At 45.0% G+C, this 13,538-nt stretch overlaps 1 protein-coding gene across 45 annotated transcripts in view; it reads right to left on the bottom strand.

Moving 5' to 3' along the window:
• Nucleotides 1-13,538, bottom strand: part of ASPRV1 (aspartic peptidase retroviral like 1) — a 157,167-nt gene that overhangs the window by 62,175 nt on the left and 81,454 nt on the right. For 2 of the 45 annotated variants that reach the window (XR_014841784.1, XR_014841780.1), the window contains exon 6: nucleotides 11,823-12,575. The exons of the other annotated variants lie outside the window; for them this stretch is intronic. The gene's annotated coding sequence lies outside the window, so the exon portion shown is untranslated. Of the gene's footprint in view, nucleotides 1-11,822; nucleotides 12,576-13,538 lie in introns of those variants that run through there. 45 annotated transcript variants of the gene reach the window in all.

The raw sequence follows: 13,538 nt of genomic DNA, 5'->3' as shown, positions 1-13,538 counted from the left end.
GCATATGGAAGTTCCCAGGCTAGGGGTTGAATCAGAGTGGTAGCTGCCAGCCTACGCCACAGCCATTGCAACGATATTGGATCTGAGCCACACCTACGACGTACACCACAGCTCACGGCAACGCCAGATGCTTAACCAGCTGAGCAAAGCCAGGGATCAAACCCGTGTCCTCATAGATACTAGTGGGGTTCGTTTCTACTGAGCCACAATGGGAACCTGCCCCCCGCCTCACCATCTCCATTTTTACACTTTACCCTGATCTCTCGTGAGATGCAAACCTGGTTTCATTTTTGGAGTGGGCCCAGGTGTTTTCCTCTACTCTGACAAAAAGTCAGGTGTAAGGCAGGGAGGGGTGGAAACCCATCTTCTCCAAGCCCTGTTCTTGGCCCACTGGCTTCTCAGAGGAGCTACGGTGGTGCCTTCCTTTGGAAGCCAGGCTCAGCCCCACAGCACCTCGCTCCCTCCAATCTGGTCTTGGTGAGACAGCGATGTGGATGGGCAGCCTTCACCCCTACCCTGACCCCAGGAGGCCTGACCCCAGCCAGGAGTCACTCCAGAGCCCTTGGGGCCACAGGATCCAGAGGGACTGATTCTCTCCTAGAAAGGAGAGAACAGAAGCAAGATACATCCTTCGATATAAAACACATCCTTTCTGAGACCTAACACAGGGCCTTTACACAGAGGTGCTTATAGAACATTAGTTGTTGAATGCTCTCCAGAATTATGTGAGTGAAAGAATGAATGACACTGACACTGAGTCAGAAGCCTTCAAAACCTGTATATTTCTGGGTTAGGAAAGCTCTTTACCAGCCTCCTTTCTCTCTCCCAGAGACCCCACCTCACCCTCCCAGTGGACAACCATGCCAGACCCCCTTCTCCCTCAGGCTCAGAGCATCTCAGTCAATATGAAAGCATGATACCTCCTTTCCACACAAGCGCCTCTTCACCACATTTCACTCCCCCTCTGCTCTGTCTCTGTCATTGTGCCCCATGCAAAGCATATACAGACAGCCCTCTCCCACAAAAACCTAAGTGACATTGAGGATAGAAAGTGCTAGAATACAATACACACAAACACAATGAAGAAGAACAAACTGGGCAAAAAAAAAAAAAAATTCAATTTCACTGAGGGTGTGTGTGTGTGTGTGTGTGTGTGTGTGTGTGTGTGTGTGTGTGTTGTTTTGTTTTTGCTTTTTAGGGCCACACATGTGGCATATGGAAATTCCCAGGCTAGGGGTCAAATCGGAGCTGCAGCTGCCAGCCACAGCCACAGCCATAGCCACACTGGATCCAAGCCACAATAATGCAGGATACTTAACCCACCGAGCAAGGCCAGGCATGGAACCTGCATCCTCCTGGACACTGTGTCGGGTTCTTAACCCGCTGAGCCATGATGGGAATGCCAGAAGTTGGTTTTGTTTTGTTTTGTTTTAATTATGGGATTTCCCAGTGTCTCAAAAGAAAATTACAACCCTCAGACAAACATATATAAGCAAACAACATAAAGACACTGGCAACAAGCCCACTGTGGGTGGGAAATCACCAACAAGGGGAACTCTGCTCCCCTCTAAGAGTTCTGTAATTGTTCCAGAGGTGCTGTTCCTGCTCCTCCAACCACAGTGTACATTGTGTATGATGATGTTGAAAGAGCACAGAGCTCAAAAGCAGGAACCTCGAGTTCCAAACCCATGATGGCCCCTAAGTAGCTATGTGACTTTGGCTGAGCTCCGTATCTCTGAGCTGTCCACCTTCACTCGTAAAATGATGGCTGGCCTTCAGAATTCTATTGTACTCACCGTGCAGCTCAGTATCACCTAGGAAGGGCTTAATAACTACAAATGGAAAGACATAGCCCAACATGATTTTTTAGTCAAACCTGACTTAAGATTTGGATAAATATGGTACCATTTCCATATTGAACAAGTTCATCAGGAAAGTTGGATAGAATGCATCTTTGGAGGATCATAATGAGGTCTTAGGAGATTTTCTCTTTTTCAAAAAACAGTTTTGAGTCAATGAGGTAAAGGGGAAAGAGGTAGAAATGAGGAGAAGTAACACTGTGGGAGCAGTGGAGGGACCCGTGTGACATAGTCACTAAGGGGAGGGGCTTGCTGTGTCACTATACCATTCCAAGCTACCGTGTCTGTAGGTCGTGAGCCCCAGATATGGGTCCTTGCCCTTGGGGGTACACGATGACAATGGCATGTTCTGCCCATTGGCTGGATGCAAACCCAGACATGGACCCCACCTCAGCCCAAAGAAGCAGCAAGTAAGGTTCCTCAAACCATCTTTGCATGAACACAAGGAGAGAAAGGAGTATAGCCCTCTGCAGGATGGATGCAGGCTGGGCCCTGGGCCTTCTGCCCAGGCAGAGACCTCAGAACTCAGAGAGTCACCCCTACAGAACTGTCATCCCCAGGAGTGCCTAAGCTCCTCCCAATACTCTCCCCATCTGTTCAGAAGTCGTGGGGATGTGAGAATCTGGGAGTCTCCCCAGGGAGGGTTTTCCCAGACTGGTTCTAGGGAGAGTCACACACACACACATCCCAAAACATTGGCCTTCAGGTCCCTCTGCCCCGGAGGGGACACAACCCAGTGGACTAGAAGGCTCAGCATCAGGGTCAGGCCAGCTCTGCCCCTCACTCACTGTGTGGCCATCCCCAGAACCAGTCTGGGAAAACCCTCCCTGAGGAAATTCCCAGATTCTCATATCCCCCTGACTTCTGAACAGATGGGGAGAGAAGACATTGGAAGATACGTCCTCTTGTCCAAATGCTGTCACATACCTGCAGTGTGGTTTCTGGCAAGTCACCCATTGTCTCTGAGACTGTTTTCTTAGCTGTGTGGGGTAGTGGGGGGTGGCTTTCATAAACCCTGGAGCAGCCTTGGGCACGCATCATCCCAGAGTCTGTAACTCAGGAAGGCGAGGTTTTCTCTTATTTCAGTATTCTGGCCTTTTTCAGCCATGATCATATAACCTGATCAGGACCCCTTTAGCGGCATGGCTGACTGACTGTTGCTGAGGCCTGCTATTGGTCTAATCAGTCAGTGAGGGGCAGAGCCAGCCTGGCCCTGATGCTGAGCTAAGCAGCTACCTGGCCTCTGTTTCTTCTCTTATGAAACAAAAAGGGGGACCAACCCAACTAGCATTAGTGCAAATTAAATAAGTTACCCAGAGCACTGGCCAACCTAGAGCTAGCTCAATTTACGGTGATGATTACACAGAGATATGAACCCCTCCTTTCTATCACTTAGTCCAGAATTCCCATTTGGCTCTGTATTGCTGTGGCTGTGACAAAGGCCAGCAGCTGCAGCTCCAATTCGACCCATAGCCTGGGAACTTTCATTTGCCACAGGTGCGGCCCTAAAAAGCTAAAAAAAGAAAAAGAAAAAGAAAGAAAAGAAAAAACTAGTGCTCAGTAAATGGACTGGATTTGCTCAAATTCACATAAGTAGTAAGAGAAGTGGGATGAAACCCCAATCAACCTGACTCTATTTACAACCTACAACTGCCCACCCTATACTGCTCTTTGTACACAGCTAGCCTCCTGGTCGCCAGTTGAGCCCACTCTCAGAGAGCACACCTCATTATCTCCCAGGTCTCTGCCGGGAGAAACAAGGCCTGCAAGCAGCACATGGGCAGGCCCACCCCTGCCAGGGGCACCCAACCTGGGTGACTTTGCAGGATGCAGGATGGCTTTCTACACACTCACCTGTCATTGGTAATATGTGAGGTTGGATGGAAGCTACAGGCTTATACATGGACAAAAACCCCTACAGATGATTAGGAAACCAAAACCAAGAAGTAAAACTGGCCCCCAAGTATGAAAAAAAATCTTTAAACCCACCAACAATTAAGAAATGCCTGCCAACCTAAAGATTATCACACTAAGTGAAATAAGTCAGAAAGAGAAAGACAAATGCCATACGATATCACTTAAATGTGGAACCTAAAATATAGCACAAATGAACTTATATACGAAACAGAAACAGACTCACAGACAAGGAGAACAGACTTGTGGTTGCCCAGGATGAGGGGTGTGGGGGAGAATGGGGTGGGAGTTTGGGATTAGTAGATGTAAACCATTAAATATAGAATAGATAAACAACAAGGTCCTATTGCACAGGGAACTATATTCAATATCCTGTAGTAAATCATAATGGAAAAGAATATGAAAAAGAATAATACTGTATAACTGAATCACATGGCTATATAGTAGAAATTAATACAACATTGTAAATTAACTATACTTCAATGAAGTAAATTAAAAGGGAGAAAAAAAGAAATGCCTGCTAAATTTACAGTACTGTTTTTATTGTTATGTCTATTAAGTTGGCAAAGTCTTTTTCCTCCTATACTACTGGTGGGAATATAAATTGACACAACTTTTACACACACGCACATATACACACACCCTAAAAGCCTTAAAAGTATTAACTTTCTAAATACAATATGGTATCTTGAATTTTCCATAGAATGGAAAAAAAAACACATTAGTAACAAAACTGATGAAAGCCAAATAAAGTCTGGAGTTTAGTTAGTAGTACCATGCCAATGTTAACTGATTAGTTTTGATGAATATCCTCTGGCTGGGTAAGACATTAATATTAGAGGAAACTGGGTGAAGGGTATACGGGAACTCATTATAGTATCTTTGCAATTTTTCCAAAAATCTAAAATTACTTCAAAATGAAAGCTTTACTTGTGTGTTTATTTATTTACTTACATGTTTATTTACTTTTGGCTGCACACACAACATGCAGAAGTTCCTAGGCCAGGGATCAAAACTGCACCACACCAGTGACAAGAGGGGATCCTTAACCACTAGGCCACTTGGCAACTTCAAAAGCTTTATTTTTTTAAATGTTCATATTCTTTTACCCAGACTTTCATTTCTAAGATTTAATCTCAAAATTTATCAGAGATGAGGATGGGCATTTACGTACAAGGATATTGCACCACTTGTGATAACCACAGAAATGCGGAAATGAATTACATATCCAAGAATAGCACGTTTGATTTTTTTTTTTCTTTTTTGGCCAGTTCATGGCATATGGAGTTCTTGGGCCAGGGATCAAATCTGAGCCACAGTTGCCACCTAAGCCGCAGCTACAGCAACACCAGATCTTTAACTCACTGTACTGCACTGGGGATTGAACCTGCATCCCAGCACTCCCAAGATGCTGCTGATCCCACTGCACCAGAGCAGGAACCCCAAGCATGTTGATTAAATAAGTTATAGTGCATCCAACGATGACAGAATGTGGTCAGAAAGAATCATGTTACTATAATATTTATTAACATGGAAAATGCTTACAATAGAAGGTAAAATGGAATAATTAGGACACAAAACTATATATACTTTAAGCACAATACAATTTTTTAAATAATGTACATAAGTAAGACAAGAAGGAAATACACCATATAGTAAAGGTAGTTATTAATGGGTCGTATAATTAGAGTGTTGTTATGTCTATCGGGTTAGCAAAGTCTTTGTCCTCCTAAACTACTGGTGGGAATATAAAATTGATACAACTCTTCCACACACACACACACACACACACACACACACACACACACACCCCAAAAGCCTTAAAAGTATTCACTTTCTAAATATAATATGGTATCTTGAATTTCTTAATACACTTATTATTTTCTTCTTAATACACTCATATATGTTATAAATTTTCTACAATAAACATGTTATGTTTACAATTAGAAAAAAGGGTATCAAAAATACCCAACCCCTGGCAGTTCCTCAAAAATTTAAACACAGGATTACCATATGATCCAGCAATTTCACTGTGAAGTATATACTCAAGAGAACTGAAAACATATGTCTGCAAAGAGAAAAAAACTTGTACATAAATGTTCATAGCAATACTATTTTTTATAGCTAAAAAATGGAAACAATCCACATGTCCTTTGGGACAAATGAAATATATATCATCCAACAGAATATTATTCATCAATAAAAAGGAATGAAGTACTGACATGTGCTATATAACATGGATGAACAATGAAAGCATTTTGTTAAGTGAAAGACACCAGGCACAAAATTGCACTGATTGTATAATTCTATTCACGTGAAATGTCCCGGATAAGTAAATCCATAGAGACAGAAAGTAGATTAGTGGATTCCAGCTGCTGGGGCATTGGGAGTGATTGCTAATGGGTTGGGGTGATGACAATGTTTTGGAATTAGATAGTGATGATAATTGGATTACCTTATGAATACACTAAAAATCACTGAATTATACACTTTAAAGGATAATGTTTGTGGTTTGTGGATAATATTGTATCTCAAAAAAAAGAAAAGAAAGAAAAAAAAATTCCCCTACCCAAATGCCACATTTCACTGCTTGCCACCATTTCCTTTCAAAATTTTATTTTCCTTCCTTTTAAAGATGCTCAGGTTGGTAGAGTCCAGCTACCCTCCCAAAGCCAGGCCTTTAACCAGCAGAGCAGACAGCCATCTGTTTATGGGGTGAATGGAATCCTAAGAAGATGACTGATGGGAAATCACTCCCCATCAGTTCCTTTTTTCCCACCAGTTAGTTCTTCCCTCCTCCCTTCTTCCCTCCCTCCCTCAGGCACTAGAGCCATACTGCCCAAGGGACCCCATAATGAAGAGCTAATCCTTAGAGTTACCCTTTACAGTTGACACTCTATTAAATCTCCCCTATAAAATACAAGTTTCTGGGATTTTAATGTACCACCTGTGTGGGGATTAACTGATCAGAGCCTCCTGACACACAGCTGGTTGAAAGGGAAAACGACCCAGGAGAGAACTTCCCCAAGGGTAAAGGGAAGAAAAGTTCGCAGCAAGCAATACCCTCTGGGATGGACAAGTCTTGGGGGGACATGAGGGAGGGAGGACAAGGGCACCAAGGCAAATATGCTAACTTCCAGTCCTGAAAAGGTAGGTCTGCTTCTCTACCTAGTCAGGCCTAAGGCTGCTTACTGTGAACCCTCAGGCCTGGAGGCCTTCTGGACATCCTGACTGGATGATATCTGCCTAGAACACTGGGAGCAGAAAAGGGGAGAGAAGGGAGCAGAAAGGGCTGGCAAAGCCTACACTGGGTCCCTCCCCCAAACCCTTTCCTCCCACAGCCCCATGGAGGAGAGGAATCAGCACCTAAGAACACTCAGCAATCTCAGTACCCGTGTTTTCAGTTTGTTTCAGTTGAGTTCCTAGTTCTGTTGGAAACCTAGGGTCTCCAGGTAGCCTTCCTAAGAACATATCTCCTGCAGGCCAGAGCCAAGAGTAAAGCAAAAAAAAGACTCAGTTTCAAAAAAGTGTAAATAGGAAGAAGCAAATGAAAATTCGAAAACTAGCCTGAGGTTCTTTTCTGCAGGGTGTAGAGAACTTTGTACAGAGCAGGGGACCATGTGGGCCTGGGATTCTTGGGGAGGGATGCAGAGGAGGCAGGAAGTCCTGGAACAGGGCAGTCTTTTCAGTAAAGGTGCCACCCTCCTGCTCAGAGCCAGGCCAGGCTGGGCTGGGAAAACTGTGTGTTGAAATTAAAAATTGGTGGAGGAATTTAGAGAGTGGGGAGGTGGGGGGAAGCAGTAGTTACATAGTTCTGCACATGAGGGCTCACTCCGTGGGCATCACTGAGCACCAGGGTTTGGGTAGGAGGTGAGGGTGGATGGGATCCTCATGTGTGACGGTCAACAGTTCTGCCTCTCCCTTCTTCTAGATATAGCACCTCACTTTTTTAAGGGAGACCTCCACCTCCCTCAATTCCCAGTGGGACAATTAGGACAGGATCCAAACCTACCAATGAGATTCTGTCTGGAGATCAGACAAGGATGTTTGTCTGGAGATCAGACGAGGAGGTTTGTCTGGAGATCAGACAAGACATCACCTCTGCCCAAAGGTAGACTTCCTGTTTCTGAAAGTCCAAACCCAACCTTCCTGACCTTCCTGCATCCTCAAAGTCAACACTTTCTTCAAGGATATGAGCTAGGATTCTTCTAAAAATGACTTTTTGGCTCTTGTTAACTGGACCTACACTAATAAGGCATGCCAAACATAATGCCATGGTACTAATAATTCCCATTATTTACTGATTATCTACCATGTGCCAGGAACAGTGAGGAATCTGTCACATGTAGTACATAATTCTTATTCCACAGATGCAGAAACTAGGACACAGATTAATACCATGTCTAGAATTCTGTAATTAAAGGAGATGAGGTGTTCCTGCTGTGGTGCAGTGTTAATGATCTGGCTTGTCCCCATGGCAGGACCAGTTCGATCCTTGGCCCAGCACAGTGAGTTTAGGATCTAGTGACACTGCTGCAGTTATGACAGGTCAAGCTGCAGCTCAGATTCAATCCCTGATCTGGGAACTTACAAATGCTGTGGGTGCAGCTGGAAAATAAATAAATAAAGGAGATGGAAAGGGGATTCAGGTCTAGTTTGATCTAGCTTCCAAACCTAGGTGCTCTCTCTCTCACCTTCCTTCCCCATTTTTCTTTTAGATTTGGACCTTGGATGCAGAGAGCTGAGTTAACCGCACTCCTCAGTTCCCGGCACTTTATCACCATTGATCCACACAAACCCCCTCTTTTGTTTTATTACCCAAGTTCTTTCCACCTCACTGTACCACCTTCCCATTGCCCAGGATCTTGACTCCCGTGTGATAGGGTCTGGCCTCTCACTGACAGGCACTCCAAGTATTTGGGAGACTCTAGCTTCTAGGTTTTATTTCCTATAGAATCAAAATCCATGTTTGACCATAGAAAAATTTCTCATTCAATCTCTAGCACTTCCATCAATTGACCAACCTATCGGATTTATTATGGGTTCAGCTCAGAGCTGGGGTGAGATGTGGAATTGGTAAGAAAAGAAAAGATTCAGTCTCCAGTCTCAAGAAGTCTAAAATTCATACATCCATCCACTCAACAAATACATGTGGAACACAAGCTTCGTGTGCCAGGTCTAAGGTCAGAAAGATGAATGCAACAGTTACTGCCCTCTGAGAGGTAAAAGCCTAGTGAAGGAGAAGACAATTAAGCAATGAGACCTGTGTCACAAGGCTGTGTGTGGTAGGGGAGATACAGGAAAGCTAAGAGAGCACAGAACCTGGGCCTGGGTGTGGCATGACTAGTAACATTAACCCCAGAAGTCAAGAAGAAAGAAGAAATGGGGAGTTCCTGCAGTGGCTCAGCAGGTTAAGGACCCAATGCTGTCTCTGTGAAGATGTGGGTTCAATCCCTGGCCTCGCTCAGTGGGTTAAGGATCCAGCGTTGCCATTAGCTATGGTGTAGGTCGCAGATGCAACTCGGATCCTGTGTTGCTGTGGCTGTGGTGTAGACCGGCAGCTGTAGCTCAAAATTGACCCCTATCCCAGGAACTGCCATATGCCATAGGTGCAGCCATAAAAAGAAAAAGAAAGAAAGAAAGAAGAAATAGAAAGTTATAGGTACATTTGGAGTTTCCATTGTGGCTCAGTGGTTAACAAATTCGACTAGGAACCATGGGGTTTGATCCCTGGCCTGGCTCAGTGGGTTAAGGATCCGGTGTTGCTGTGAGCTGAGGTCGCAGATGTGGCTCGGATCCCGAATCATTTATCTTCATTTGCCTCAGCATCCCACAATAATGGTGGATGGAATTGTCATCAGACTTGGAAAGGAAGTGCGGGATGCATGCAATAAATTAGATGTGAGGAGCCCAAGGGCACACCTCAGAGAAGGGAGCAGTTATCCTAGACTGGACCTGTGGAGACTGGAACTGAGGGAGGCCTTCCTGCCTGCAGATGTCCCATATGCAGATGACTTCACTGGAGAAAAAGTGTGTCTAACATGAATCCAAATCAAAAGACACCATGTATCCTGCTGTATAGCACAGGGAATTATATCTAGTCACTTGTGATGGAACATGATGGAGGATAATGTGAGAAAAAGAATGTACATGCATGTGTGACTGGGTCACTGTGTACAGTAGAAATTGACAGAACACTGTAAACCAGCTATAATGGAAAAAATAAAAATCACTTAAAAAAAAGACACTGTGCTGAAGGCTCTTCCCTGCAGGGAGGAGTCAGAGCTGGGCTGCTTCCCACACAGGTAACCCCACTGTGGCTGAGGATAGGTGGCAGTGGGGGCAGTTTAGCTAACAGTGCCTATAACTGGTCTTAGTACACAGCAGGGCCTCAAAACAAACATCTTAACAAGCTTAATGGTTTCTGCCAATTAAGGAAGGAATACTCCAATGTTACAGCAGACCTTAAATGATGTGGGCTTCCATGTGAAGTAGTAAGCTTCCTGCTATGAGAATTCTTCAGGCTGACAGAGGCTAGAGACCCTATACAATAGAGCTTTTCAAACTCTTTGTGACCCATTCCACACATACATAGACATTACATAAAAAACAAATGTTTTGCAAAATGATATTCTTTCTTCTATGTGGCATATCCTGGTATTTTTACACTATTTTCATTTTTCATAGATGCTTTTAACCACTAAAAACGGTTTCATGAGCCACAAAGGGGTAGAGACCCAGAGTCTAAAAAACACTCCCATTGCCAGCCAGCACATTCAATTCCCTGACCTCTGCAGTGCCACCATTTCTCTTGACACTAGTGGGCACCTATAGATCACTTAACCCATCAAAAGGATGATTCTCTTAGAACTAAGCAAGGACTAGAAAGGAAAGGTTCTGCTGACAGGTCCAAGGGCTCCCTGGTACAGCTGCCTAGAGACTAAAGCCTCCCATTCATCCACCCAATACATACTTTTTTTTTTTTTTTTTTTTTGTCTTTTTGCTATTTCTTGGGCCGCTCCTGCGGCATATGGAGGTTCCCAGGCTAGGGGTCCAATTGGAGCTGTAGCCACCAGCCTACGCCAGAGCCACAGCAACGCGGGATCCGAGCCACGTCTGCAACCTACACCACAGCTCACGGCAACGCCGGATCGTTAACCCACTGAGCAAGGGCAGGGACCGAACCCGCAACCTCATGGTTCCTAGTCGGATTCGTTAACCACTGCACCACGACGGGAACTCCCACAATACATACTTATTGAGTATCTACTATGTGCTGGGCACTGTCCTAGTCTCTGGGGATACATCTACAAACAAGAAGTTAAAACCCCTGCCACGCGGGCAAGAATATGGAGAAATTACAACACTTGTGTACTGCTGAGGGGAATGTAAAATAGTGCATCTTACGTGGAAAATGGTATGATGGTTCCTCAAAAACTTCAACATAGAATCATGTGGCATACACATACAATGGAATATTATTCAACCTTTAAAAGGAAGGAAATTCTGACATATGCTACCACATGGATGAACCCTGAAGCTTTTATACTAAGTAAGCCAGACAAACATTACATGATTCTACTTATAAGGTACCCAGAATAGACATATTCATAGAGACAAAGTAGAATGGCCATTGCCAGGATCTGGGGCGGTGGGGGGGGGGAAGAGACAGGGAATTACTGTTTAGGGTGGAGAGATTCAGTTTAGAATGATAAGAAAGGGAGTTCCCATCGTGGCTCAGTGGTTAAAGAAACCGATTAGGAACCAAGAGGTTGGGGGTTCAATCCCTGGCCTTGCTCAGATGTGGCTTGGATCCCTCATTGCTATGGCTGTGGCGTAGGCCGGCAGCTACAGCTCCAATTAGACCCCTAGCCTGGGAACCTCCATATGCCGCAGGTGCAGCCCTAGAAAAAGACAAAAAGACAAAAAGACAAAAAAAAAAAAAAAAAAAAAAAAAAAGAATGATGAGAAAGTTCTGGAAATTGACAGTAGTAATAGTTGCAGAACTATGTGAATGTACTTAATGCCACTGAATGATACACTCAAAAATGGTTAAAATGATAAATTTTATGTTACGTAAGTTTTACCATAATTTTTCTAAAAACAACAACAAAAAAACCCGCCACATGGCATTTAGGTTCTAGAGGCACAACCAGGGGAAGAGCTCATTAACAAAGAGTAGTGGTAATGCTCCTCGCCTCAGAGCAAGAGTCATAAACTACATCCAGGTTCTACAGAATCTGGGTAGGGAGTAGGAGGGGGTCAAGAGACAGGAAGGCACACGGAGGTTTCTCCACATTCTCGCAGAATAGTTCTTCTTGTATCTCTTTTCAATTTTAAGCATGTTCTGATAAAACTCGGGGGGGAAAAAAAAAAGGCTACCACACAGATTCGTCATTTGTAACAAACGTATGGTCCAGTGAGGGATGCCGATGCTGATGCCAATGCCGATGCCGATGCCGATGCCAGGGGAAGGCTGTGCATGTGTGGAGGCAGGGGGTATACGGGAAATCTCTGTAACTTCCTCTTAATTTTGTTTTGAACTTAAAATTGTTCTTTAAAAAAATCTTAAGAGTGTGTCCATCATGGCTCAGTGGTTAACGAACCTGACTAGTATCCATGAGGATGTGGGTTCCATCCCTGGCCTCGCTCAGTAGGTTAAGGATCCGGCATTGCCATGAGCTGTGGTGTAGGTTGCAGACATGGCTCAGATCCCTCGTTGCTGTGGCTGTGGCGTAGGCCAGAGGCTACAGCTCCAATTCGACCTCTAATGTGGAACATCCACGTGCCCTGGGTGCAGCCCTAAAAAAACAAAAAAAGTTTTAAGGGTAAATAAAAAGCCACCACTGCTTAAAAACATGTTTTTTGTTTGTTTGTTTGTTTTTCCCTAAACCATTGCTTTCCTTCTCTAAAATGACTACTGGGAAGGAGTTCCCGTCGTGGCGCAACAGAAACGAATCTGACTAGGAACATGAGGGTCCAGGTTCCTGGCCTTGCTCAGTGGGTTAAGGATCCGGAGCTGCAGTGAGCTGCGGCGTAGGTCACAGACAAGGCTGGGATCTAGCATTGCTGTGGCTGTAGCGCAGGCCAGTTGCTGTAACTCTGATTGGACCCCTTACCTGGGAACCTCCATATGCCGCAGGTGCGACCTTAAAAAGACAAAAATAAAAAATAAAGATAAAATGACTACTGGTTGAGAGACGTTTCCATCAAGAGCGAGCAGGCAGGGACCACATTGCAGGAGGGGTCCTGCTCCACATTGCAGGAGCATTTCACAGGCACGCACTGGCTTTGTGAAAGGGATCCCAGGAGTAGGCAGGGATCTGGGGAGCAGGAGACAGGCCTGGAGGGGCAGGGCTCTCAGAGACCTTCTGCCCCTTCCCTGGGCTGGGGTGGTCAGCTAGCAGACCTCTGGCTCCATCTCCTCCTGGGGCGGGGTTCTTGGCTGAGTCAACTGTGGTCTTGCCCAGGGTGGAGTATGGAAACGGCACTCAATTTTGGCCTTGGAAACCTTGGTTCCAAGTCTTGGCTCTGCCCTTTCTAAGACACTTAACGCCACAGCCTGTTTACCTAGCTATAAAATGGGCATGACTGACACCACCCATCTCCAGGGAAATGATCTGCCATGACACCACTGGGCGTTCAGGGCCCTAAAGCTCTGGAATGAGGTCTGTGGGCACCAGGTGTGCTTGGGGCAGGGGTGGGGGGGCTGGGGCACCTCTACACCCTTGGACCTGCCAAGCCAGCCTGGCCAGTCCTAGCGCT

The sequence above is a fragment of the Sus scrofa genome, chromosome 3 (assembly GCF_054392235.1).
Source record: "Sus scrofa isolate SSC_HxYL_T2T_F1_AM1 chromosome 3, Sscrofa_HxYL_maternal_Yorkshire_Landrace_v2.0, whole genome shotgun sequence".
NCBI classification, from domain to species: Eukaryota; Metazoa; Chordata; class Mammalia; order Artiodactyla; family Suidae; genus Sus; species Sus scrofa.
This window is presented reverse-complemented; position numbering and strand designations above follow the sequence as displayed.